The sequence below is a fragment of the Myotis daubentonii genome, chromosome X (genome assembly GCF_963259705.1).
Source record: "Myotis daubentonii chromosome X, mMyoDau2.1, whole genome shotgun sequence".
Classification (NCBI taxonomy): Eukaryota; Metazoa; Chordata; class Mammalia; order Chiroptera; family Vespertilionidae; genus Myotis; species Myotis daubentonii.
In genome coordinates this window covers 124,533,330-124,559,096 of record NC_081861.1, presented here as the reverse complement: position 1 = coordinate 124,559,096, position 25,767 = coordinate 124,533,330, and the positions used below count along the sequence as shown (strand labels likewise).

Genomic DNA, 25,767 nt, shown 5'->3' with positions numbered 1-25,767 from the left:
TAAAGATTTGGAAAACTAAATTCACAAGAATAGTAAATAAACTTTGAAAAGGAATTATGATGGGAGAGTTGACATATAAAGCCACAATATAAGAAGCATGGTATTAATACAGAAATAGATCAATCATTGGAACAAACGATAACCAGATCTAAAATTTTAATAATATATACTATAGGTAACATTTTATGTCAGTGAAGAAAAAGATAGACTGTATTTTAGTCCAAATGGCTAGCTATTTGGCGATAGAGATATTTTATTGAAAATCATATGTAAAACTTCATGGAGACAAAATTATGAACAAAGAAAATAAGAGATTATTTTAGTAATTTGGATGGGGAAGGCAAAACAAACCCAAAAATTATAAAGGAAAAATTGACAGATCCAATAAATAAAAGTTCAAAACTTATGGCCAAAGATATTGCAGATTTAAAAGATGATAGGTTGAGAGAAAATTCTTAAAACTTACATGACACGTGAAAAACTAATATTCCCAGCACAAATCAGTAATATAAAAATAGAATAGAAATGAGACAAAATACATATTGCATTGCTTTAGGTGGCTAAAAACTAGCAGGAAGAGAACTCGTATAGACTCATGAGCACATTGATTTGGTTTGGGCATCTGGAGAAGTTAGTGACAGTGAAATGGTCCCACAGGCAGGAGCATATGCAGCATCTCACCTCCATGGAGTTTTCTTAGTGCCTCAGACTCCACAACAGGAAAGGACTGTTGGGACTTATAAGATAGCGTCTTATTGGATCATGAAAATGAGTTTTGTGCTGAACCATTGTTCTTTTATACTCAGAGATCATATCATTGTTCAGGAAGAACTTAGACAAATATTCCTCTTACTATGCTTGCATTTAAAGGAATGTTTACAAACATTTGGCATCAGGGTAAAAATCACACTGTATTCTGGAGGATAAGGCACCATTAGTGAATAATGTGTCTGACTTCAGCTTTTTGGCAACAGGGAAAATCCATCTCGTAAATATGTATAGGCTATTTATAGAAGAAATACAAATATCCAATACACATTTGTGAAGTGCTCAGCCTATCTAGTAATAAGGAATGTGAAAACTAACAGTGTGATTCATTTTTCACTCTTTAAAATTGGCAAAAATTAAAACAATTTATAGCAGTCAGTGTTGGTGAGGATATAAACAGGTACATTCTTTAAAGAAGGCAGTTTGATTATAACAAGATTTTAAAATATAACAAGATTTTAAAATATCTCACCCTTTAACCCAGAATCCCACATGGGGGAATGTATCATAAAGAAATATTTACTCATGATGTTTATTTCAGCATTGTTTCCTTTTTTAAATTCTTTTTTTGGGGGGGGGTGTTAATCCTTGCCTCAATTGATTTTTAGAGAGAGTGGAAGAGAGAGGGAAAGACAGAGAGAAACATCAATGTGAGCATGAGCCCTGACCAGGGCCCAGTGCTGGGGAGGTGACCGGAATCGAACCCGGGACACTTTGGTCTGCAGGCTGATGCTCTGACCACTGAGCCAAACCAGCTAGGGCAGTTTGTCTCTTTTTATTGCTGAGTAGTATTTCACTGTAAAGATATACCACATTTATCCATTCACCAATTGATGGACATTAGGATTGTTTCCACTTTTTTGGCTATTAAGAATAATGCTGCTATGAACATTAGCGTTCAAGTTTGTGTAGACATATGTTTTCATTTTTCTTTGAGTAGATTCCTGGGAGTGGAATGTTAGGTTGTATGGTAAGTCTGTGTTCTACTTTTTAAGAAACTGCTAACCTGTTTTCCAAAGTGGCTGTGCCATTTTATATCCCCTTCAGTAATGTTTAAGAGTTCCAGTTTCTTCACATCCTTTCCAAAACTTGGTATTGTCTGTTTTCTTCTATTATTCTAATTTTGGTGGATATGTAGTGGTATCTCATTGTGGTTTTAATTTGCATTTTCCTAATGTCTAATGATGAGCCCATCATAGTACCAAAATATCCCCCAAAATGGAGTTCAAGTTTGAGCAAAACATAAAGCAGGGTGTGTGACCCTTTAAAGGACAGGCAGAAGGAAAAGTCACCCTAAAGCACGATCTGCTCAGGTCTCGCCTATGAGAATGGGAACAGGGAAGGAGAGAAATCTACATGCATAGCTGAACTTGAGAACATTGCTTGAGGCCCCGGGGCGATTTCTGTTTCCTGGCTTTCCCCCACTTCCCAGACAGCTGCTCACAGAACTTGGGCACGTATCCTCCTATTTTGCCTGGTAGCCCGTGCCAGCCACTGGGGACTGAGCTCATACTTTTTGTGGAAAGATGCCACCTTGAATTTGCCAGGGTGGCCTCCAGGTCGGTTGCTGAGAATGGGCTCGTCCCACTTCAGCGGCCAGTGAAGTCCTGTGCTCTTTGGAAGCCCAGAGCCCACATAATCAGAGAGGACTGTGCCACTGCTGATGTCACTGCCCTTCTTGTTGACCACCAGAAAATGGTGCCATTCCCTACGTTTGGGGTCCTTTCTGCTGGGAGCATCCGGGTCTGTCGAGACCAAGGTGTAGAGTTTACTTAGCTCAAGGCCATCCCTTGCAATACTAGTGGGTCGGTTCTCAGCCTGGGTGGGCGTCAGCACTTTGCCCAGCTCGTCTACCTCCACCCCGGCGTATGCGACCTGCAGCGGGTGCTGCGGAGTCTCATCCACCCCCTGCAGGCTCCAGGGCCGGGACCACTTCCCGAGGTCCGCCGGCACACGGGGCGGAGCAGGCGGACAGCCGGGAGAGCCAGAGCAGGAGCCGAGAGCCACGGGGAGACCAGGAGCTGTAAAGTAAGATTTTAAATCGGGTAATAGAAATCCTCCAACTTTTCTGTTTTCGAAATTGTTTTTACTATTCTCAATCCTTTGAATTTCCGTAGAAATTTTAAGCCCGGCTTGTCGATTTTCCCCCAAAAGGGCCTGCTGGAATTTGGATAGGGATCGCGTTAAATTTATAGATCCAGGCAGCGGCCTGGGCCCGGGCGCGGCGGTAGCGGAGCCGGAGCCGGAGCCGGAGCCGGAGCCGCATCTAAGATGGCAGCGGCGGCGGCGGCGGGGCGGGCGTTGTGGGGGTGGCGGGCCGGGGCGTCTCGGGGCCCTGCGCGGCCGAATCGGGGCTCCCTGGCGCCCACCTTCTCGCCATCGGCGATGCGATCGGCGGGATCAGGGGCGCGCGGAGCCGCAGGCGATGCGCTCTAGCCCCGCCGAGGCAGGCATCGCCCTCTACAGCCGTGAAGATGTGTGTGTGTGGCGGGGGGAGGGGGGCTCGGTGTCCCGCGAGACGGAGTGCAGCCGCGTGGGCAAGCAGTCCTTCATCGTCATTACCCTGGGCTGCAGTAGCGTCCTCATCCAGTTTGCCGCACCCAAAATCTATTCCTTCTGCAATATCCTAAAGACCTGCCGGGGGCCATAGCCTGGAGCGGTCCGTGTTCTTGGAGCGAGGGAGGAGTCGTCCTCCATCTCCGTGCAGTATTTCCAGTTTTATGGCCACCTGCCCCGGGAGCAGAACAGGATGCAAGGCTACGTGCAGATGAGCACCTAGCAGCGTGCCATACTGCAGAGCCACAGGGACTTCAAGGACAAGGTCGTTCTTGATGTTGGCTGTGGCTCTGGGATCCTGTCGCTTTAAAAAAAAATCTATATGTATATATAATTGATTTCAGAGAGGAAGGGAGAGGGAGAGGGAGAGAGAGAGACATCAATGATGAGAGAAAATCATGGATCAGTTGCCTCCTGCACCCCCCACCCTGGGGATCGAGCGGTAACCTGGGCCTGTGCCCTGAGCGGCAATCCAGTGGTGACCTCCTGGTTCATAGGTCGAGGCTCAACCTCTGAGTCACACTAGCTGGGCTCCTGTTGCTTTTTGCTGTCCAAGCAGGGGTAAGGAAGACATAGGCACTGGAGGGCAGCACCGTGGCCCAGCCCCCGTAGTTCTTGGTGAAGAATAACCTCACCGACTGTACTCAGCTACTGTATCATGGTCATCTCCAGGAAGGTAGAAGAGGTCTCGCTCCCTGAGCCAGTGTACATCACCATCTCAGAGCCTATGGCAGTGATGACAAACCTATGCCAGGCGTGTCAGAGGTGACACGCGAACTCATTTTTTTGGTTGATTTTTCTTTGTTAAATGGCATTTAAGTATATAAAATAAATATCAAAAATATAAAAGTCTTTGTTTTACTATGGTTGCAAATATCAAAAAAATTTCTGTATGTGACATGGCACCAGAGTTAAGTTAGGGTTTTTCAAAATGCTGACACGCCGAGCTCAAAGGGTTCGCCATCACTGGCCTATGGGCTACATACTGTTCAATGAGTGCATGCTCGAGAGCTACCAACATGCCAGGTACCTGAGGCCTAATGGAAACATGTTCCCTATCATTGGTGATGACTACCCCGTGCCCTTCATGGGTGAACTGCTCTACATGGAACAATTCACTAAGGCCAGATTCTGGTACCAGCCATCTGTCGGCCCTCCGAGGCACTGTTGTGGATGAATATTTCTAGAAGCTTGTAGTGGACACATTTGACACCTGGATCTTTTTTATTTTTATTTTTATTTATTTATTTATTTATTTTTAAAATATATTTTATTGATTTTTTACAGAGAGGAAGGGAGAGAGATAGAGAGTCAGAAACATCGATGAGAGAGAAACATCGATCAGCCGCCTCCTGCACATCCCCCACTGGGGATGTGCCCGCAACCCAGGTACATGCCCTTGACCGGAATCGAACCTGGGACCCCTCAGTCCGCAGGCCGACGCTCTATCCACTGAGCCAAACCGGTTTCGGCACCTGGATCTTTTTTAAAAAAATATATTTTATTGATTTTTTTACAGAGAGGAAGGGAGAGGGATAGAGAGTTAGAAACATCAATGAGAGAGAAACATCGATCAGCCGCCTCCTGCACATCCCCCATTGGGGATGTGCCCGCAACCAAGGTACATGCCCTTGACTGGAATCGAACCTGGGACACTTCAGTCCGCAAGCCAACACTCTATCCACTGAGCCAAACCCGTCGGGGCTGGCACCTGGATCTTGATGGCCATGCCTGTCAAGTACACGGTGAAGTCCTTAGAAGCCAAAGATGGAGACTTGCACAGGATAGAAATCCCATTCAAATTCCACATGCTGGGGGAGGGGGGGAGTGGTAAGAGAAAAAAGAAAAAAAAATTCCACATGCTGCATTCCGGGCTGCTTCAGGGTCTGGCTTTCTGGTTTGACGTCACGCTCATTGGCTTATGATAACTGTGTGGCTTGTCCAGGCCCCAACAGAGCCCCTGACCCACTGGTACCAGGTCTGGTGCCTGTTGCAGTCACCACTGTTTGCCAAGGCTGGGGACACACTCTCAGGGACATGCCTGCTTATTGCTTATAGAAGACAGAGCTACAACATCAGTATTGTGGCCCAGGTAGACCAGACGGGTTCCAAATCCAGTCACCTACTGGATCTGAAAAACCCCCTTCTTCAGATACACAGGCGCGACACCCTCACCCCAGCCTGGGTCCCACTACACCCACTTGGAGAGCACGTGGAACATGGGCAGCACCTAAACCTCAGCAGTGCGATGGCTGCAGCTGGGATGCTGACTGCCTGGACCTGAGCAATGTTATCGCAGGCGGCTCCAGTGTGGGCCACAACAACCTGATTCCTTTAGGGTCCTCTGGCACCCAGGGCAGCAGTGGTGGGGCTCCAGCACCCACCACCCGGTGAACAGTCAGTTCACCATGAGCATTCCTGCCATCTCCATGGCCTCACCCATGTCCATCCCAACCAACACCATGAACTAGGGGAGCTAGGTCCCTCCAGTGAGGAATGGACTGACAGCACCAAGAAACCAAATGATACCGAAATCGGTTTGGCTCAGTGGATAGAGCGTCAGCCTGCGGATTGAAAGGTCCCAGGTTCGATTCCGGTCAAGGGCATGTACCTGGGTTGCGGGCACATTCCCAGTGGGAGATGTGCAGGAGGCAGCTGATCGATGTTTCTCTCTCATCGATGTTTCTAACTTTCTATCTCTCTCCCTTCCTCTCTGTAAAAAAAAATCAATAAAAAATATATTTAAAATAAACTTAAAAAAAAAGAAAGAAACTAAATGAAGACCCTGTCCACCCACCCCTGCGCCTGCGCAGCTTTCACCCCAGTATTGGAGAAGCCCAAATACTGGTCATGGTCCTCTTTGCCTATAGAAATGGACACTTTTAAAAAATATGTATATATTTTTACTAGGGGCCCAGTGCATGAACTCGTGCACCTTGAAAGGAACTGTGGGCTGCGATGCTGTGGCGGGCACAGGGGCAGGTCTCAGCCCATCCTCTGCACCTCTGCCCGGCCCTTCTCACCTCAGCCTTGGTCCCCTGTCTGCCCACAGCCCCACTCCTGCTGCCGCTGCTCCCATGTGCTGATGAGCCAGCACTGCTCGCACCCACTGATGGTGCGATGGTGCGGAACAATTGGGGCTGGTGCCAGCAGTGGGTGCGAAAGGGTGCAAGCAGGGCCGGTGCTGTCAGTGGATGTGAGTGGTGGCTGCTGGCCCCATCGCCCTCCAGGAGCAGGGGGAGGTGGAGAAGTCCTCAGTGGTGATCAGGGCCATCAGCTGCCGCTTGCACCCGCTGAGAGTGCCAACCGATTGGGACCAGCGTTGGGCGATGGCAGTGGGTGCGAGCAGCAGCTCTGGTGCTGGCAGCGGGTGCAAGTGGGGTCGTCACTGTCACCAGCAGCGGGTGTGAGAGGTGGTTGCTGGCCCCGATTGCCTCTCAAGAGCAGGGAGAGGTGGAGAAGCCCTGAGGGGCGATCAGGGCCAGCAGCCACTCGCATCTGCTGACGGCACCGAGCGATCGGGGCCAATGCCGGGCAGGACCACAGCGTGGGAGCAAAGAATTTTCAGTAACCACCAGAGGCTTGCCCCAATGACTGCGACCAGCGCCCTGCCTTGGTCTGGCACCCCTGCTCACCTGCTCCACCATCTCACCGCGGCCGATGCCCGCCATGTTCTGCACGTGCCCCCTTGGTGGTCAGTGCACGTTGTCGTGACCATTCAGTTGTTCTGCCTTTCAGTCTATTTGAATACTAGCCTTTTATTATATAGGATTGATTTCAGAGAGGAAGGGAGAGGGAGTGAGAGATAGAAACATCAATGATGAGAAAGAATCATTGATTGGCTGCCTCCTGCACTGCATGCACCACATTGGGGATGAAGCCCATGACCTGGGCATGTGCCCTTGACTGGAATCAAACCCAGAACCCTTCAGCCCACAGGCCGATGCTTTATCCACTGAGCCAAACCAGCTAGGGCGAACTTGGACACTTTTTACACAGTGTTGCTGCCGCTACCCCCACCGCCCACTCACATCTTGGCCCCGAGCGTGGGTCACTGCCATATTTTACACAAGATCATACCATGGGATCCCTGTTTCCCCCTCCTGCTCTCTCTACCCTGACGTGGGCTTGAAATCTAACGAAACAGACGTGCCCAGGCCTGACAGCTGCAGGCCCTGTGGGTGGGTGGTAGGGAGCAACTGTGGCCCTGCCCAGTTCCCCAGCGCCGGCCCCCCTTGCATATCTCCAGTGGGAAGGCAGTCCTAGCCAGACGGGGCCTCCCTAGGCCTTGGTCACAATGGGCAATAACATGCTGCTTTTTAATTTTATTTTTTTATGAAAAGAACCAGTGTTAATCCACAGACCCTCTGAGAAACCAGGCTGGCCAGGCGGAGCCAGCAGTCCCCCTCCCCCAACTCAGAGGCTCAGTGGTGAGGGGTGGCCGTGCTAGGACTTCAGAACAGGGTGGGGCCAGGCCTGTGCAGTTCCATATATGTGTCACAAAAGAGTTCACCTCACACTTGAATGTACAACCCACTCCAGCTGTCGGGAAGGCCCTGCCTCTTGCTGCTATCCTGTCCCTGAGCCCCTCTGGGTCCGCCTCCCTAATCCCTGCCAAGAGCTAGAACAGGAGGCCCTGGGGCCTGGAGGGGAGGAGGGTCAATGTCAGCCACTAGACACAGAGAAACCTCAAGGATCTGTTATGGAAGGCGTTCTTTTTCCTTGTAGCTAACATTAGGCCCGTGTATTTCCCTCAGTATTTGTATTCCCAGCCTAAATCCCATTTGGTCACGGTGTATGATTCTTTTTATATGCTGCTTAATTCAGTTGGTTGATATTTTCTTAAATATTCTTACATTTATGTTAATGAGGGATATTGATTTTTAGTTTTCTTTTCTGATGATGGCTTTGTTTGGTATTGGTAAGGGGTAAAGCTAGCCTCATAGAACGAATCGGGCAGTATTCTGTCTTCCTCTATTTTCTGAGAGTTTGTGAAGGATTGGTAATAATTTCTTCTTTAAATATTTGATAGAACTCACCAGTTTGCCAGTGAAGCTACCTAGATTTGAGCTATTCTTTCGGGGAAGATTTCAAATTAGTAATGCGATTTCTTGCTGTAGGTGTGTTCAGATTTTCTATTGCTTAGGGGGGTTGATTTTGATAATTTGTGTCTTTTCAGGAATTTGTCCATTTCATCTAAGATGTGCAATGTGTGGGCATAAACTTGTTCATACAAACCCTTTTTAATCCTTTTAGTTTCTGTAGTGTGGGTAGTGTTGTATCCTCTTTCATTCCTGATTTTGGTAATTTGTGTCTTCTCTCTCTCTCTCTCTCTCTCTCTCTCTCTCTCTCTCTGTCAGTCTTTTCAAAGAACCAACTTTTAGTTTTTTAAATGTTCTCTATTGTTTTCTGTTTCATTGATTTCAGTGCTAATCTTTATTATGTCTTATCTCGCTTTGGGTGTAGTTTGCTCTTCTTTTTCTAGTTTCCTAAAATAGAAGCACAGGTTATTGATTTGATATTTTCTTTTGTGATACAGATATTTAAAGCTATAAATGTCCCTCTCAGCACCATTTTCTCTGTATTCCATCTTATTTTAAAAGTAAATTTTTTATTATGAGATAATTATGAATTCACATGCTGTTCTAAGAAATCATACAGAGATATCCCACGTATCCTTTACTGATTTTCCCCCAATGGTAACATCTTACAAAACTATCTCATTGTGGTTTTAATCTGCATTTCTAATGGCTAATGGCGTTCATGGGCTTTTTGCCATCTGTATATCCTTTTTGGTGAAATGTCTGTTCATATATTTGCCTCATTTTGTAATTGGAATATTTGCTTTTCTACAGTTGAGTTTTGAGAGATTAATCCTTTGTCAGATATGTGGTTTGCAAATATTTTCTCCCAGTTTGTAGCTTGACTTTTCATCCTCTAAATTAGATATTTCACAGAGCAAAATTTTACATTTTGATGAGGTTCAGCTTACCCATTTTTCCTTTTATGGTGCTTTTGATGTTAAGTTTAAGAACACTTTGCCTGGCCCTAGCTGGTTTGGCTCAGTGGATAGAGCATCGGTCTGCGGACTGAAGGGTCCCGGGTTCAATTCCGTTCAAGGGCACATGCCCGGGTTGCAGGCTAGATCCCCAGTAGGGGGCATGCAGGAGGCAGCCGATCAGTGATTCTCTCTCATCATTGATGTTTCTATCTTTCTCTCCCTCTCCCTTCCTCTCTGAAATCAATAAAAAATAAAAATAAGAACACTTTGCCTGGCCCTAGGTCCTGAAGATTTTATCCTATGTTTTTCCCCTAAATGTTTTATAATTTTATGTTTTACATTTAAGTCCACAATCCATTTTGAGTTCATTTGTATATCAGGTGTGAGGTTCAGGTTTAGGGTTTTTTTGTTGTTTTGTTTTTTTGCCTTATGGCTGTTCAATTGATCGAGCACCATTTGATGAAAATACTCTCCTTCCTCCATTGAATTACTTTTTGCATCCATGTCAAAAATCAGTTGGGTATCTTTGTGTGGGTCTGTTTCTGGATTTTCTATTCTGTTCATTGACCTATGTCTATACGTCTACAATCTGGATTACTGTAGCTATATAATAAATCATGAAATCAGGTAGACTAATTTTTTTCTACTTTCTTCTTCTTTTTTCAAAATTAATTTAGCTATTCTAGTTCCTTTTCCTTTCTATGTAAATATTAGGATAACCTTGTCTACATCTATAAATTATTGTTGAGCCCTAGCTGGTTTGGCTCAGTGGATAGAGCATTGGCCCAGAGACTGAAGGGTCCGGGTTCAGTTCCAGGCGAGGGCACATACCTTGATTGCAGACTCGTTCCCCAGCCCTGGTCGTACACACACACACACACACACACACACACACACACACACACACGAGATTTGGATAGGAATTGCATTAAACCAGTAGTACAGGAATTTGGGGAGAACTAACATCTTTTCTATGTTGAGTCTCCTAATTCACGAACACAAAAAGTCTCCCCATTTATTTAGACCTTTTTGTATTTCTTGCACAGGGTTTTGTAGTTTTTAAGGATACAAGTCTTATACATGTTTTGTTAGATTTATATCTAAGTATTTTATTTTTTACTAATTGTAAATGGTATTTTATTTTAAATTTTGATGTCCATGTGTTCATTGCTAATATATAGAAATACAGTTATGTTATACACTTATCTTGTATCCTGTGATGCTGTCAAAATTATTAGCTCTAGGAGTTATTTTATAGATTAAAAAATATTTTTATTGATTTCAGAGAGGAAGGGAGAGGGAGAGAGAGATAGAAACATCAATGATGAAAGAGGATCATGGATCAGTTGCCTCCTGCATGCCCCATACTGGGGGTCGAGCCTGCAACCCGGGCATGTGCCCTGACTGGGAATCGAGCCATGACCTCCTGGTTCATAGGTTCACACTCAACCACTGAGCCACACCGGTGGGGCATTTTTACATAAACATTCATGTCATCTGCAAATAGAGACAACCTTATTTCTTTCTTTTCAATCACGATTCCTTTTATTTTATTTCAGTTTATTTCTTTGTCATGTTGCACTGGCTAGGACTTTCAGTACTATGTTGAATAAGATGATGAGAGCAGACATCCTTGCTTTGTTCCTGTTCTTATGGGGAAAACAGTCAGTTTTCACCAATAAGTATAATGTAAGCTCTAAGGTTTTTTTATAGGTTTTATTTATCAAGTTGAAGTTACCTTCTATCCCTAGTTTTCTGAGAATATTTATCGGGAATCAGTGTTGAATTTTGTCAAATGCTTTTCTGCATCAATTGATATGATTATGTGATTTTTTTTCTTTTTTAGCTTGTTGAAGGGATTTTAAATATTGAACTAGATTTGCATCCAGGGAATAAACCTCCCTTGGCCATGGTGTATGACTCTTTTTTTTTTTTTAATATATTTTATTGATTTTTTACAGAGAGGAAGGGAGAGAGATAGAGAGTTAGAAACATCGATGAGAGAGAAACATCGATCAGCTGCCTCCTGCACATCTCCTACTGGGGATGTGCCCGCAACCCAGGTACATGCCCTTGACCGGAATCGAACCTGGGACCTTTCAGTACGCAGGCCGACGCTCTATCCACTGAGCCAAACCGGTTTCGGCGTGTATGACTCTTAAAAAAAAATTTTTTTTTTACTGTAATAAAATACACATAGCATAAAACTTACTATTTTAGCCATTTAAAAGTGTACAATTGTCACTAAGTACATTCACGATGTTGTGCAATCATCACCACTATCTAATTCCAGAGCATTTTCATCACTCCGAAAGGAAACCTCATCCTCATTAAGCAATCACTCCTCATTCCCATTCTCCCAACCCCTGGCAACCACTAATCTGCTTTTTGTTTCTACGGATTTGCCAACTCTGCATATTTCATGTAAATGGAATTATACAGTGTGTGGCCTTTTGTGTCTGGTTTGTTTCACGTAGCACAATGTTTCTGCAGTTCATCCATGTCATAGCATGTGTCAGTACTTCATTTCTTTCTATGACTGAATAAGATGGTATATTTTGTTTATCTGTTCATTTGTTGATGAGCATTTGGGTTGTTTCCATCTTTTGGCTATTGTGAGCAGTGGTGCTATGCACATCATGTATAAGTTTTTGTTTGAACACCTGTTTTCAATTCTTTTGGGTATATACCTAGAAGTGGAATTACTGGGTCATATGGTAATTCAGTGTTTCAGCTTTTTGAGGAACAGCCAAACCTTTTCGAAAGTGGCCACACCATTTTGCATTCCCACCAGGAATGTGTGAGGGTTCCAGTTTCTTTACATCCTCACATCCTCATCAATGCTTTTTATTTTATGTTTTGTTGTTCGTGTTATGGCCATCCCAGTGGGTGTGAAGTCATATCTCATTGTGATTTTTATTTTCATTTCCCTAATGAGTAGTGATGTTGAGCAGCTTTTCATATGCTTGTTAGCCATGTGTATATCTTCTTTGGAGAAGTGTCTATTCAAGTCCTTTGTTCATTTTTTAAGTGGGTTGTCTGTCCTTTTGTTGTTGAGTTGTAGATGTTTTTGATATATTCTGGATACTAGAGCCCATATAATTATTTTAATATGTTTCTGAATTTTAATTGCTAAATACAGGGGTTGGCAAAAGTAGGTTTACAATTGTATGTGAAACAGAATTTATTCTGTGTGTGTGTGTCAACAGCCACCTCTTCAAATAAATTATTTCTTATTTATTTATTTTTAAATATGGAATGCTTCACGAATTTGCATGTCATCCTTGGGCAGGGACCATGCTAATCTTGCCTGTATCGTTCCAATTTTAGTATATGTGCTGCCGAAGCGAGCACCAGAGTTTATTCTTTTTTAAAAAAATATGTATTTTTATTGATTTCAGAGAGTAAGGGAGAGGGAGAGAGAGAGAGATAGAAATATCACTGATGAGAGAGAATCATTGATTGGCTGCCTCCTGCATGCCCCCAACTAGGGATTAAGCCCATAACCCAGACATGTGCCCTTGACCGGAATTGAACCTGGACCCTTCAGTCCCCAGGCCGATGCTCTATCCACTGAGCCAAACCAGCTAGGGCCCAGAGTTTATTCTTGTGTTATTTATTAATCATTGTATTATTTATTTGTATTACAACTGTATTCATGAGGGATATTGGCTGTACTTTTATTTTTTCTGATTAATCCTCACCCAAGGATACTTTTCCATTGGTTTTTAGAGAGTGCGAGAGGCAACCAATCGATATGTCTCTCTCACATAATTTTTTAAAATTATTTTTTTCTTTTTGCCTCTCTGGGTGTTTTTAGCTACATTGTCTTTTAAGTTGCTGACTCAATCCTCTGCTTCATCTAATCTGTTTTTGAATCCTTCTAGTGTATTCTTCATTTCAGATTTTGTATTCTTAAATTTCGACTGATTCTTTTTCGTTGTTTCTATGTCCTTTGTTTTATGCTTACTATCTCTTTGTTGAAGTTCTCACTAAGTTCCTTGTATATCCTTATAACTACTGTTTTGAACTCTATACCTGGTAGATTGCTTGCCTACATTTCATTTAGTTCTTTTTCTGGGGATATCTCCTGTTCTTTCATTTGGGGCATGTTTCTTTGTCTCCTCATTTTGGCTGCCTCTCTTTATTTGTTTCTGTGCATTAGGTAGATCTGCTATGTCTTCTTGTCTTGGTATGGAGGCCTTATGTAGTAGGTATGTTGTGGGGCTCAGTGATACAGTCTCCCTGATCACCTGAGCTAGGTGCTCCAGGAATGTCCCTTGTATGGGTTATGTGAGCCCTCCTGTTGTAGTTGAGTCTTGATTGTTGTTGGTCCCTCAGTGGGTGGGGTCGATTCTTAGGCTGGGTGAAGATATGGATTGACCCCAACCACAGTGTATGAACTGCTGTGTGGAGGCTGACCCCACAAAGCAAAATTTTCCCCAACAGGGTTTGTGCCTGCTGAGATTTCCCTTTGGGCATGCTTCTTGAGGAACTAATTGGGTGGTGCTCTGCTGTGGTCTGAAGCCTGCCACCAGGTGTGCTGGTTCTGGGGCCTCTTGGGAGGGACTCCATTGCAGCAGGTCAATATTAGGCCCTGCCTGTGACTGGCTCAAGGCTACCTGTTTGGAGCTACAAAGGAATCTACAGTTTGTGCTACCTCTGCTGGGCCTGGGTATGATGAGAGGAGCCAAGCTGCACACCAAGGCCGGTTTCCACCAGCACCACGCCTGGGAGCAGGTCAGCAAATAGCCCAAAGCACCCCCAAAATCCACCTCCGCCTGTGGCTTCCTGTTAGTCTCAGTGAAATAGCCTCTGGTGATATGAGAGTTGCATGAGGTACGTTCTCAGTGAGTCACCAGGTAGGGGCATGTGTTCTTCACCAGAATGATACAGATTCAAACTCAGCACCAGTGCTGGTACTGAAACCACTCAGCAAAAGTCCCAGAGTACACCAAGGTCAGCCACCACCATCCGGGTGCCTGCAGACCTTTGTAGTGGGGCAGGGTCTCGTGGAGTTATCAGGGTGAGGCCAGCAAAGTTCATCAGACCCAAAGAGACCAAGATTTGGCCGTGTGAAGGGAGGGCTATATACAAGAATGATGGTGCTGGTCAGGCATGTGAGGGAAAATTGGCACCCGCCCTAGAGTCACAGAATTCAGTCTCTTCCTAATTCTGCCCAGAGCTTTTCTAGAAACTCTGCACTGCAAGCCCAGGCTGGCCACAGCCAGGTGACAATTCTGCAGGACACCGGGTTGGCAGGGAGGGGCCACTGGGAGTTGGGAGGGTGGGGCTAATGGATTTCCTCTAGGGGATAAGCTCCAGTCAGGAGCGTGGTAGGAGGCGTGGTCCCTACCCCAGAGCTACATAACTCAGTCTCTGACATCTCCTGAGTTCATCCTCAAGAGCCCTCCAAGAAATTCTACACCACAGGCGCAGGCAACTGACTCCTCTTCAGGGCTTGAGCTCAGCACCGTGGAGCAACTGGGAGCCAGGAAGATGAGTCTATTACATTCCCCCAGGCTGTAACTACCAGGAAAGATTGCATCTGTGGGAAGGTAAGAGAGGGACTCAGCACAGGTCTCCTGGCGGCTGTCCCTTCAGCTTTCTCCTCGAAGCCACACAACCCAGTCTCTCCTGTCTTCTTTGAGCATCATTCCCTCCTCTGGAGCCCACGGTGAGTGGCTGTGAGTGAGATTTTGTGCTCTGATCCTTTAAGAGGGTGCCTGGGTTTCTAGCAGACTCCCATCTCCCTGGTGGACAGAATTCCCACTGATTTTCACGGCCAGATGTTACGTGGGCTCCTCTTCCAGGCTCTAGTGTTCTGGGCTGGGAGCCCTGCTGGAGTTGAGACCCCATGCTTCTAGCAGGGGGAACCTTTGCCGCTGAGATATCCCTCTGGATTCTCAGCCACTGCATGTGAGTACGGGTCCAGTCCTTTTCACATCTCCACTCTTCCTACCAGTCTCGATATGACTTCTTCTGTAAATCCTTGCTAATAAAACTTTTGTTAAGCTAGCCTTCAGTTGGTTATTTAGGTTGATTTTCCTTTATTTTAGTTGTACTTTCAGTTTGGTCCGAGGAGGAAGTGAGTATGACTTCTACCTTCCTCCACCTTGGATCATCTGTGAAGGTATATTTTTTTTATTGTGATTAACATTTAAGTCAATGGTACAGCAGAATATCCTCAATAATATGGGTGGGCCTTATCCAATTAGTTGAAGACCTTAAGTGAAAAAAACGTACCTCCCCTGAGGAAGAAACAATTCTGCCTTTGGACTTAACACTACAGTTTTTCCCTGGGTCTCTAGCCTGCTGGCCTGCCCTGAAGATTTTGGATTTGCCAGCCCCACAATTTTGTGTGTGTGTGTGTGTGTGTGTGTGTGTGTGTGTGTGTGTGTTTGTTTTCTCCCCTCTTTGTCAGTGATGTTTTGCAGTTTCAAAAAACATACCCACAAACTTCCAGAATGCTCCTTAGAGGGCAGTGTTGTCCCTGTTGAGCCTATAGCACTTTTGAGACAATTGCTGTATCTCCTGAGGCTGCTTTTTGGCCAGAGACTTGAGTAGGTTGTGAAATCGGGGCTGTAAGGCTCCAGTTTCTCATGGTCCCAACGGCTGGACTAATCCTCTTTTATAGACAAAATGATATGGATTCCAAAATTTTAAAATAGGGGTTGTACTCTCAGCCTACATAATCTTCATTTTTCTCTCTTTATAAAAATATATAATATATATTATATAAATATATATGTGATATTTCATGTTATATATAGAATAAGGGATATATATGTGTATATATATATGTATATATATACACATATATATTAAGACATCTACTTCTATTGAGCTCATCTAGTGAATTTTTAATTTTATATATTGTATTTTTACCCTCTAAAATTTCCATTTGGTTATTTTTATAGTTTATTTTTACTCTGCTGAGAACTATATTTTCATTTATCTAAAGGGTGTGTTTACCTCATAGAGCATAATTATAACAGCTTTAAAGTCTGTCTGTTAATTTCAACATCTGAGTTATCTTGGATTTGGCATCTGTTGAATGTCTTTTCCCTTGGGAATTAGCCACGTTTTCTCGATTTTTTGTATGTCAAATAATTTGGATTGTATACTGGATATTTTGAATCTTATGTTGTAAGAATCTGGGTCCTGTTAAAGTCCTCTGGTGGATGAGATTTTTTTTTTTTTAAAAAAAGCAGGCAATCAACCTGGTTAGGTTCAGACTACAAGCTTTGTGTGCAGTGGTCCCAATGTCAGTTCAAAAGCCTCTGCTCTGGTACTTTGGTCTTATCCCGCATATGCTCTACTCAGGAGTTAGGTTGAGGGGTGTTTTATATAATAGTTTAGCTCTCAAAGTCTTTGCTTTGTTACTTTGGGTCTGTCCCATGCATGCTCAGCTCAGAGTTGAGTCTGGGATTTGTGCTAGTTCATATACAGAATTAACTCCTTCTCCAGCAATCTCCTTTTTGTTATTCCTTCCACACTTCCAACTTTCAGGGGCACCTTTTCTCAGTTGTCTGGCCAGAAGTATAGGGTTCCTTGGAGGTATTCTCATTGTACTGTCTAAGCAAGCTCTGCTGGAGATTTCTCCTCTGATCAATGTTGGGAGAGAAAGTAGCTAAAATATATGGGTAACTCACCCCTCATCTCTTCAAATTTTTACTTCCCTTCTCAATGCACCTGATTTTGCTTACATTTCAGAGTTCTTAGGTAGTTGCTTTTGTGTGTGTGTCTCCCCCAGCCACCCCCAGAGGTTATAGTTGTTCTAAGTGGGAGAGATAGACTATAGTGGGTTTATTCTATTTTGGCTGGCACCATAAATCAGCACATCCACAGTATTTCTATTAGTGGTAAACTACTTTTTATGTCTGTAAATGTCTGTATTTTGCCTGTATAATGGTAATTTATCTAGGTATAAAATGCTTTGTTGGTAATAATTTCCCTTTTTCACTTGGAAAATATCATTCCACTGTCTTCTGGCAGCAGTTGGTGACTGATACAAAGTCTGTCGGTTATATAATTTTCATTTCTTAGTGGTAATACCTTTTTTCTCTTGTGGCTTTTAAGATTCCCTTTTTCATTAATGTTTGGTAGTTTCACTCCAACGTGTCAAAAAAAAAAAAGTATTAATAACCATCCATAATGTTCCCTAGAGGGCAGTATTTTTCCTGTGGAGCCCAATAGCACTCCAGTGACAATTGCTGTCTCTTGACTAAAGTTGCTGCTTGGTCAAAGACTGGATAAGTTGTGAGATCTCAGGGTACTAGTAGATCTCCAGTTTCTCACAACCTCAAAGGTTAGACTAATCCTTTTATAAACAAAATGACATGGATTCCAAAATTTTAAAGTAGACGTTGTACCCACAGACTACATAACCCTCATTTTTGTGTTTATAACCTATTTCTTTCATTGATTCATGGAAATCAGCCTTCACTAAGGTTTTGGCTAACTTCCTTCAGTCCTTCATTGCTTTGTATTTCTTTATTACCTTAAAGATATTTAAATATATTTCAGAGAAACTTAAAGCCACTTAAGGTCATTCATTAGACTCTTTGCACTCCTTCCTTCTTTCCTTCCAGTAATTGTCAATTTATTTATTTAACATTAATTGAGTTGATATGCCAGGCTCTATACTAGACCCAGACCTTTTTCTCAATGTTCCCTCAACCTCTTTAATGCATTAATAATCCAGAAAAAAAAGTTTCACGACAGAACAGAGTTTTAAGGAACATATGAAGTTGTGCCAGAAAATTCTTTGACTTACATCATTTAATCTCTTCCTTAGTGGATATATTTTTGGTCAGGAGAACTTAACCATTGTTTCTTAAGCTTCTATAAAACCTGTCCTGTTACCTTCTATGAAATATATTACAGTAATATTTATTGACCCATGTGCAGGGTGGTTGTGAGATATTTTACAATATTTATTGTCAAGCCTCAGTTAATAGAGAGAAATTGTTACTGAAAATAGTACTTTTGGGAAATGTTATTTGTCAGGTTGAATTATTTGTTTTATAACATCTTGTGTTAAACCTGAAAGTGATAAATAAGTATTAAAAATCTGAGTGTTTTTCTTTTATTAGTATTATAACATCATTTCAAGTGGATGTTTGGAGACATTTAGTTTTTGAGCAGAAATAATACAAATATTAATGTACTTGTATAATTTAAAGATAAAATAAATATTCCTTACTAAATATTAAAAAAGAAGTGGTTGGTTTTAATTAGGCACATCTTTGTTCATCATAAATGGTTGTCCAGAGCTTGGACTTTGAATTTCTATTTCATATATTTATTAAAAATACAAAGAATCAAACTATGTATTTAACTGTGTTTTAAAAAAACGTTTTAAGCTGAAACCGGTTTGACTCAGTGGACAGAGCGTCGGCTTGCGGACGGAAAGGTCCCAGGTTCGATTCCGGTCAGGGGCATGTGCCTGGGTTGCGGGCACATCCCCGGTGGGGGATGTGCAGGAGGCGGCTGGTCGATGTTTCTCTCTCATCGATGTTTCTGACTCTCTGTCTCTCTCCCTTCCTCTCTGTAAAAAATCAATAAAATATATTTAAAAAAAAACATTTTAAAAGCATAGATGTGCCCTTTTTGGGGAAATAAACACTGTTAGAGAGAAGCAAATAATCTGTATTCTAATTTTGCCTAAATCAAATTTCTATTAATTGAATGTTGTTCCAAAATTTATTAGAGAAACTTATACATGAAAAAAATAAAAAAAAATCACTTTAAACCACGAAGTGCTATATTAACAAGAAATATTACAGTAATTAAAGGAATCCTAGGACTAAAATTATTTTGAAGTGATTTCATAGATTTAGTTTACTTAAGTGAGCAAGGCCATAGGAGAAAAATATTAATGAATAAATGTTCCCCTTCAAAGAGAGGAAGAATGAAAAAATAGAAAGGAGAGGAGATCCCTTATTTTCACAATTTGGTGTGCAGTCCTCCAGGGGATCGGGCTAGAAGTTCCATTACTTGTAAAAAACAAAAAACAAAAAAATTAGGATAAAATCCAAGAAATTAAAGAAAACACTATAATATTAAAATTGAATTGAAAATATTCACATAAACCCATTATTAAATAGTACATTAGTTATCTAGTGCTACATAACAATATGAACACAAACTTAGAGGCTTAACACAAGACACATTTATTCTCTGTCTTTTTCTGTGGGTCAGGAGTCGGCATGGCTTGGCTAGGTGCTCTGCTTCAGGGACTAACAAAGCTTCAGTCAAGGTGCCCGCCCAGGCTCCCATTGCATCTGCTTCCATGCTCACGTGGTTGTTGGCAGCTTTTCGTTCCTGCGGGCTGCTGGACTGAGGGCCTCAGTTTCTTGCTGGCTGTCCGCTGGAGGCTGCCCTCAGTTCCTTGCCAAGTGGCCTTCTCCATAGGCAGCTCTCAGCATGGCAGGCGGCTTCTTTAAAGACAGCAAGGGACATAGACTCTTTGTAAGGCTGGCAACAGTCCTACAGACTATAATCATATATTATATGCAACCTGTCACCTTTGTCATCTGCTAACGACTAGAAGCAAGTCATGGTTCTTCCCATTTTCATGAGGAAGGGAGCACCCAGAAGCATGAACACCAGGAGGTAGGGATTATGGGGGCCACCCTAGAGGCTGTCAGCCACACTATGTGAATTTTTCTAGTTCTACCTATTGAAATGGCCGAACAGCATTGCCACCATTCATTGTAATGTTCGAATAATGAACCTCCCTGGTGCTCAGGTTGTGGTATCTGAAAACCATTCCCCAGTAAAAGGAAGCTGGGCCTTTTGGAGAAATAGCTTATTCCAGGGCTGGGACAGGAAAAGTGCAAGGAAAGCCAGGGATATTTTGTTGTGCTAGGAATCAGTAGTTCTCAAAGATCAATGGGGTCACGTTGCACTGGCCAGAGTCAGGGCATTTAGAGCCTTATGAAGATTCATGGTGGCAATGAATTGCAACAGGTGGAATCTATGAAAATCCATGGTTTAATAATGATGTTCAAAAGTCTGAAGATGTTTACTTGTCAGCATTCGAGGCAGCTATTAAATCAACTCTTACTATGTAATTTGGCTATTAATAAAGAGTTAATCATTTTTCTGCCTTTCCAGTAGAATCTGTATTTCAATAACCAAATATCCCCAGTGGATAAGGGGAGCTCTACTTCAAAAGATGAATGCCAATTAATAAATGTGGAGAGATGATAGATTTTAAAACACCACAGACTTTAATGGAGGCTGTAGGGGAGAACCCATTCCTTGCCTTTTCCAGCCCCGAGAGGCTGCGAACATTCCTTGGCTCTGCCTGCATCACTCCAGTATCTGCTTCTTTCATCATATCACCTTCTCTGCCTTCTGACCATCTTGCTTTTTTTAAGAAAGATCCTGTGATTACATGGAGTCCACAAGGATAATCCAGGATAATCTCCTTATCTCATGACCCTAAGCCTGGCTGGGTAGCTCAGTTGGTTAGGCCCCTGCTCGGCGAACTGCGGCTCACGAGCCACATGCGGCTCTTTGTACCCTTGAGTGTGGCTCTTCCACAAAATACCACGTGAAGGTGCGCATGTACAGTGCGCTTGAAACTTCGTGGCCCATGCGCAGAAGTCGGTATTTTGTGGAAGAGCCACACTCAAGGGGCCAAAGAGCCGCATGTGACTCGCGAGCCGCAGTTTGCCGACCACTGGGTTAGGCCATTGTGCTGATACACTAAGGTTGTGGGTTCAATCCCTGGTCAGGTCACATACAAGAATCAACCAATGAATGCATAAATAAATGGAACAACAAATCAATGCCTCTCTCTCTTTTCTCTCTCTCTCCTCTCTCCCCTCCTCTCTCCCCTCTCCTCTCTCCCCTCTCCGCTCTCCCACATGCCTGGACATCTGGGCCTCTCCTCTCCTTGTTTCTCTCCCTCTCTCTAAAACAAAACAAAACAAAAGATCCTTAACTTAGTAACATCTGCAGAGTTCCTTTTGCCGTGAAAAAGATTCAAGGGATTAAGTCATGGACATCTTTGCGGGGAGGCCATTATTCTGTCTACCACAGTATGTGATGTTTTTACTTTGTACTTTTGTGTCTATATTTTGTAATTTTATAGAATGTGTATGTATTACTTAAAATGTACTAAAGTTAAAAGTAGAAAAATGTTACAGGTTAATACCAAGTGACATGGAATATGGTTCTTTTAAAACTTTTATTGGGCTCCATATGAAGCGTGAGCTCCACATCCAGTTATTTTCTTGGTTTTTATTTATACAAAATCAGAAATTTTAAATTCACAAGTATGTGTCTCCAGAAATGGCAGTCAGCGTTCCGTCACTGGGCCAGAGACTTTAGTATATTGGATTGAACAAGGACCCATAAATTGAGAAGTCATTTCTTCCATTTTGTGTTGCCCCCGGACACTAAGAGGATGAAATATCAAACTCATATTCTGCAAGGAAGAATATTTCACCTAGGAGAGTGGGTCTCACTGAGGGCAGTACCACCCAAGGGTATGCTTTGAACACATGTGGGGCTATTTCAGTTGTTACAGTGATTGACAGGACTCCCCTGGCAGGGATTTCCTGGCAGTTAATGGGAAGGAGCCAAGAATGTCATATGTTCTTCAATGCATGTGACATTCTTTCCAGGACAGATTTTCCTACCTCTTACGTAATTTTCAAATGTCCCCTTAGATAGTCACATATATGAAAAAGCTATTTGTAATGGTCTGAGCCCAAACCCAATCTCATTTTGCATGTCAGCTCCCCAGTACTGTCTTCTTTTTCAAAAATTGAAGTTTTAAAAATATGGAATGCTCTCACAAATTTGCATGTCATCCTAGCATCGAGGCCATGCTTATCTTCTCTGTATAATTCCAATTTTAGTCTATTGCTGCCGAAGCGAGCATAACTCACAGTCTTTTTTGCACAGTTTTAATATCCTGGAATTTTCCAGGAACGGAACCACTGGACAAATTGAAAGGAGTGTGTGTTGTTTTGTTTGGAACTTTACCAAGAATGGTTTAATGGTTTAGAAAATCACACCAATGACATCAATGCCATTTATGGGCTGCGCTGGCTATCTCCCATTTGCCCTTCCAGATTCACTCCACTCCTCTCTGTCTGCTTTGTGCCCTGGGAAGGGACTGTATCTACAGGTTTCTTTGCCTTCCAGTTTCTGGACAGCTTCACTCAGAAAGCGAAGGCAGGAAATGTAAAACGTGAAAGGAGAGGGGTGTATGCCGCTTGAGATGACTATCAGGTAATAGGTCTTTTCTCATCCATGGAAATAGAAAATTGGATGTGACATTTTTATATTCTATTAGGAGATGATAACGTTGTACATGTGATTGAGTCCCAGCTAGTCAGAAAGCACAAGTAATGTGTATGAAGAAGTGTTTTAAACTCCCGTGGTCTGGCCCTAGCTTGGTGGATAGAGCGTCGGCCTGCGCGTCGCAGGTTCGATTCCAGTCAAGGGCATATGCCTGGGTTGTGGGCTCGATCTCCAGTAGGGGGCGTGCAGGAGGCAGCCGATCAATGATTCTCTCTCATCATTGATGTTTCTATCTCTCCCTCTCCCTTCCTCTCTGAAATCAATAAAAAAATAAATAAACTCCCATGGTCTTAATGGTGACAAGCTAACGTTTGGATATCCTTACAACGTTTATCATTTTTTGGTGCCATCGCTATGAGATTCATTTTGTTTATGTTAGACTAATATTACTAAAACTCTATGAAGCCTGGCCGGTATGGCTCAGTGGTTGAGCATTTACCCATGGACCAGGAGGTCACCTGTTCGATTCCTGTTCAGGGCCCATGCTTGGGTTTCAAGCTCCATCCCTTGTCTCCAGTGTGCAGGAGGCAGCCAATCGATGTTGCTGTTTCTCATAGGTGTTTCTATCTCTCTCTTCCCCTCTCTCTCAAAAACAAAACAAAACAAAAAACCCCAACCCTATGAAAAGATAAACATATTAATTGAAAGGGAACCACCATCTTAGGAACTACATAGAAGATAATGCCATTAATAATTTTCTATAGAATTTTCATTTGAAAAAAACCCTTTCTCGGGTAATATTTCCACTAATAATGGGAAAATAAAGATGAATATATATTGGAAAAAAACAACAACCCTGCTATGGTACTTGCTCCCTCTGATATATTTCTTCCTTAACTCACATTTATGGCTTCCAGAGAGTTCTCTATGATTGGACAACAGCAAAACACAGGCTTGGTATATGCACAGTTTGCTGTCACTGGGTAAAAATGGATGGCTGCATTCTAGCCCCTGAAAGCAGTGGTGAAGGGAAATATTCCTAAGGTTCACTTCATGTGGAAAGAGAGATGGCCTATTTTCTCTCGAGGCATAATATTGTTGGGAGATAGAATCTATCAGAGCCCAGAGTGTCCCTGATGTTCTTGTTTTGTATGCCAAGAATGCGAGTCCCTGACCCTCTTTACCTGGGCCTTCATCTCTCAAGGCGGTATTTGCAGGGAGTTGCCTGGAGAGATGAGATGCTATCTCCTTCTCGGACAGAAAGCACGTTTGCCATAAAAAATGTGAGTTCAGCCCTGGCCAGTGGGCTCAGTGGTTAGGCACTGTCCCATGCACCGAAAGGTTTTGGGTTCTATTCCCAGTCAGGGCACATGCCTGGGTTTCAGGCTCGATCCTGCATAGGGAGTGTGCAGGAGGCAGCTGATTGATGTTTCCCTCTCACATCAGTGTTTCTCTCTTCCTCTCCCTCTCCCTCTCTCTCTAAAAATCAATAAAAATATATTTTTTAAAAAGATGTGAATTCCCCAAGGCCAGTATTCCTTGGCTGCGATGCAAACCCGCATTGGGTACATAGTGTGTCCACCTGGGCCCCTCCATATTGCCCCTGTCGGACTTGAGGAAGTGGGGAGTCCATGCAAATATGCTGATGATGCTCATACTTAGTATGCTGTTGGCTTCCAGGGGATAGAAACAGGCTAACTTGTTAGCTTGTAAGTAAGAGAAAGTCCCATGTACCAACAAATACTTATTATACACTTTGTAGGTGGTTTTACAGGCCGTTTAGGTATTATGTGACTCATACCTGAGTTTGCTTTGAGGATTGTGACTTGGAATTATTCCTCTGTAGTTTTGGCCCTTATGGAAAAATTTTTGTCATTTTTATGTTTGAATGACTTATTTTTTTCTTTGTTCAGGCAAAACTCTACTGGCAGAGGTATCATTGCACATCTGTTGGAAAAAGCAGATAAGTTTTACTGAGTTTATGAAACGATTTGACAAGTTTCATAGCAGACAATACTAAGGACCAGGGGTGAATGTATTGCCAATATAATAAATCAGAAATTCAAATATTCATTATCAGTTTTTTTCTGTTCTCACTGTAGGTGGATAACACTACATGGTCATTTTCAATTGTTTATAATTCTATTTTGTCCCTTTCCTTTCCATAGTAAGTTTTAACCTTAGATCTGTCTCAGTTCTAAATAACAGAATTTCAGCATTTGAACTGGAAACTCACAGACCCTCCTAACTGCTGGGGTAAGAAATCCCAGCAACAGCCTCAGCCACTGCAGCTCAGTTGGTTGGAACATTGTTCCCTTGACCAAAAGGTGGTGGGTTTGATCCCTGGTCAGGGCACATATGGGAGATAATTGATCGTTGTTTCTCTCTCTATCTCTTCCTCTCTCTTAAAAAAAGAAAGAAAGGAAGGAAGGAAGGAAGGAAGAGAGAAAGAAAGAAATTCCAGCAACAGAGTAAGATGATTTTCTTGTTTCTTAAAATGTCCTTGAAAATGTTATGTCTAATCATATAATACTTTTGGGTCTTGTAAGACATCTGGAAATCAGAACTTATGGCTTGTTCTGTGAACGTAACCTTGGCCTTAAAAGGCCGGCGATTCTTTTTGTTTGTACTACTTAATAATGTGTTTCCTGGGTAATGGTATTTAAATTTACATCTCCATGTCCTAAAAGCTATGAATACATATGAGTTTTAGTAGCTAAGTTAATTGAAAATTTATGTGCACACAAAAATTTATGTGCAAATGTTTATAGCAGCTTTATTCATCAAGAACTGGAAACGACCAGATGTCCTTCAGCAGGTGGATGATAAACTGGTAGATGAATACAATAGAACACTAGTCAGTGAGGGAAATATCTCTTGATTCACTCAACATGCATGAATCTCTTTTTAGTGGTAAAATATACATAACATAAGCATGGATGAATCTTAAATGCATTTTGTTAAATGAAATAAGCCAGACTCCAAAGACCCAAAAGTATTGTATGATTCCGCTCATGTGACATTTTGGAAAAGGCAAAACCATAGGGATATCCTTGCTGTAAAAAACTACCACGAACTTGGTAGTTTACAGCCACACAGATGTATTCTCTTACAGTTCTGGAGGCCAGGAGTCTGAGATCAGTTTCACTAGGCTAAAGTCAAGGTGTGGTAGG

General features: G+C 42.8%; 1 protein-coding gene, 2 non-coding genes and 1 pseudogene across 3 annotated transcripts in view; 2 read left to right on the top strand and 2 right to left on the bottom strand.

Annotated features, from left to right (window-relative positions):
• Positions 1-2,356: 2,356 nt before the first annotated feature.
• ZFX (zinc finger protein X-linked) overlaps positions 2,357-25,767 on the top strand; it is a 77,252-nt gene continuing 53,841 nt past the window's right edge. Inside the window, exon 1 of the mRNA XM_059679066.1 lies at positions 2,357-2,796. The gene's annotated coding sequence lies outside the window, so the exon portion shown is untranslated. The remainder of the gene's footprint in view (positions 2,797-25,767) is intronic.
• LOC132223713 (histone-arginine methyltransferase CARM1-like) lies at positions 3,039-5,804 on the top strand (annotated as a pseudogene).
• On the bottom strand, positions 12,573-12,679 carry LOC132225329 (U6 spliceosomal RNA). Its single transcript, XR_009450854.1, has one exon. It is a non-coding gene; the product is annotated as a U6 spliceosomal RNA (small nuclear RNA).
• Positions 22,123-22,228, bottom strand: LOC132225352 (U6 spliceosomal RNA). Its single transcript, XR_009450874.1, has one exon. It is a non-coding gene; the product is annotated as a U6 spliceosomal RNA (small nuclear RNA).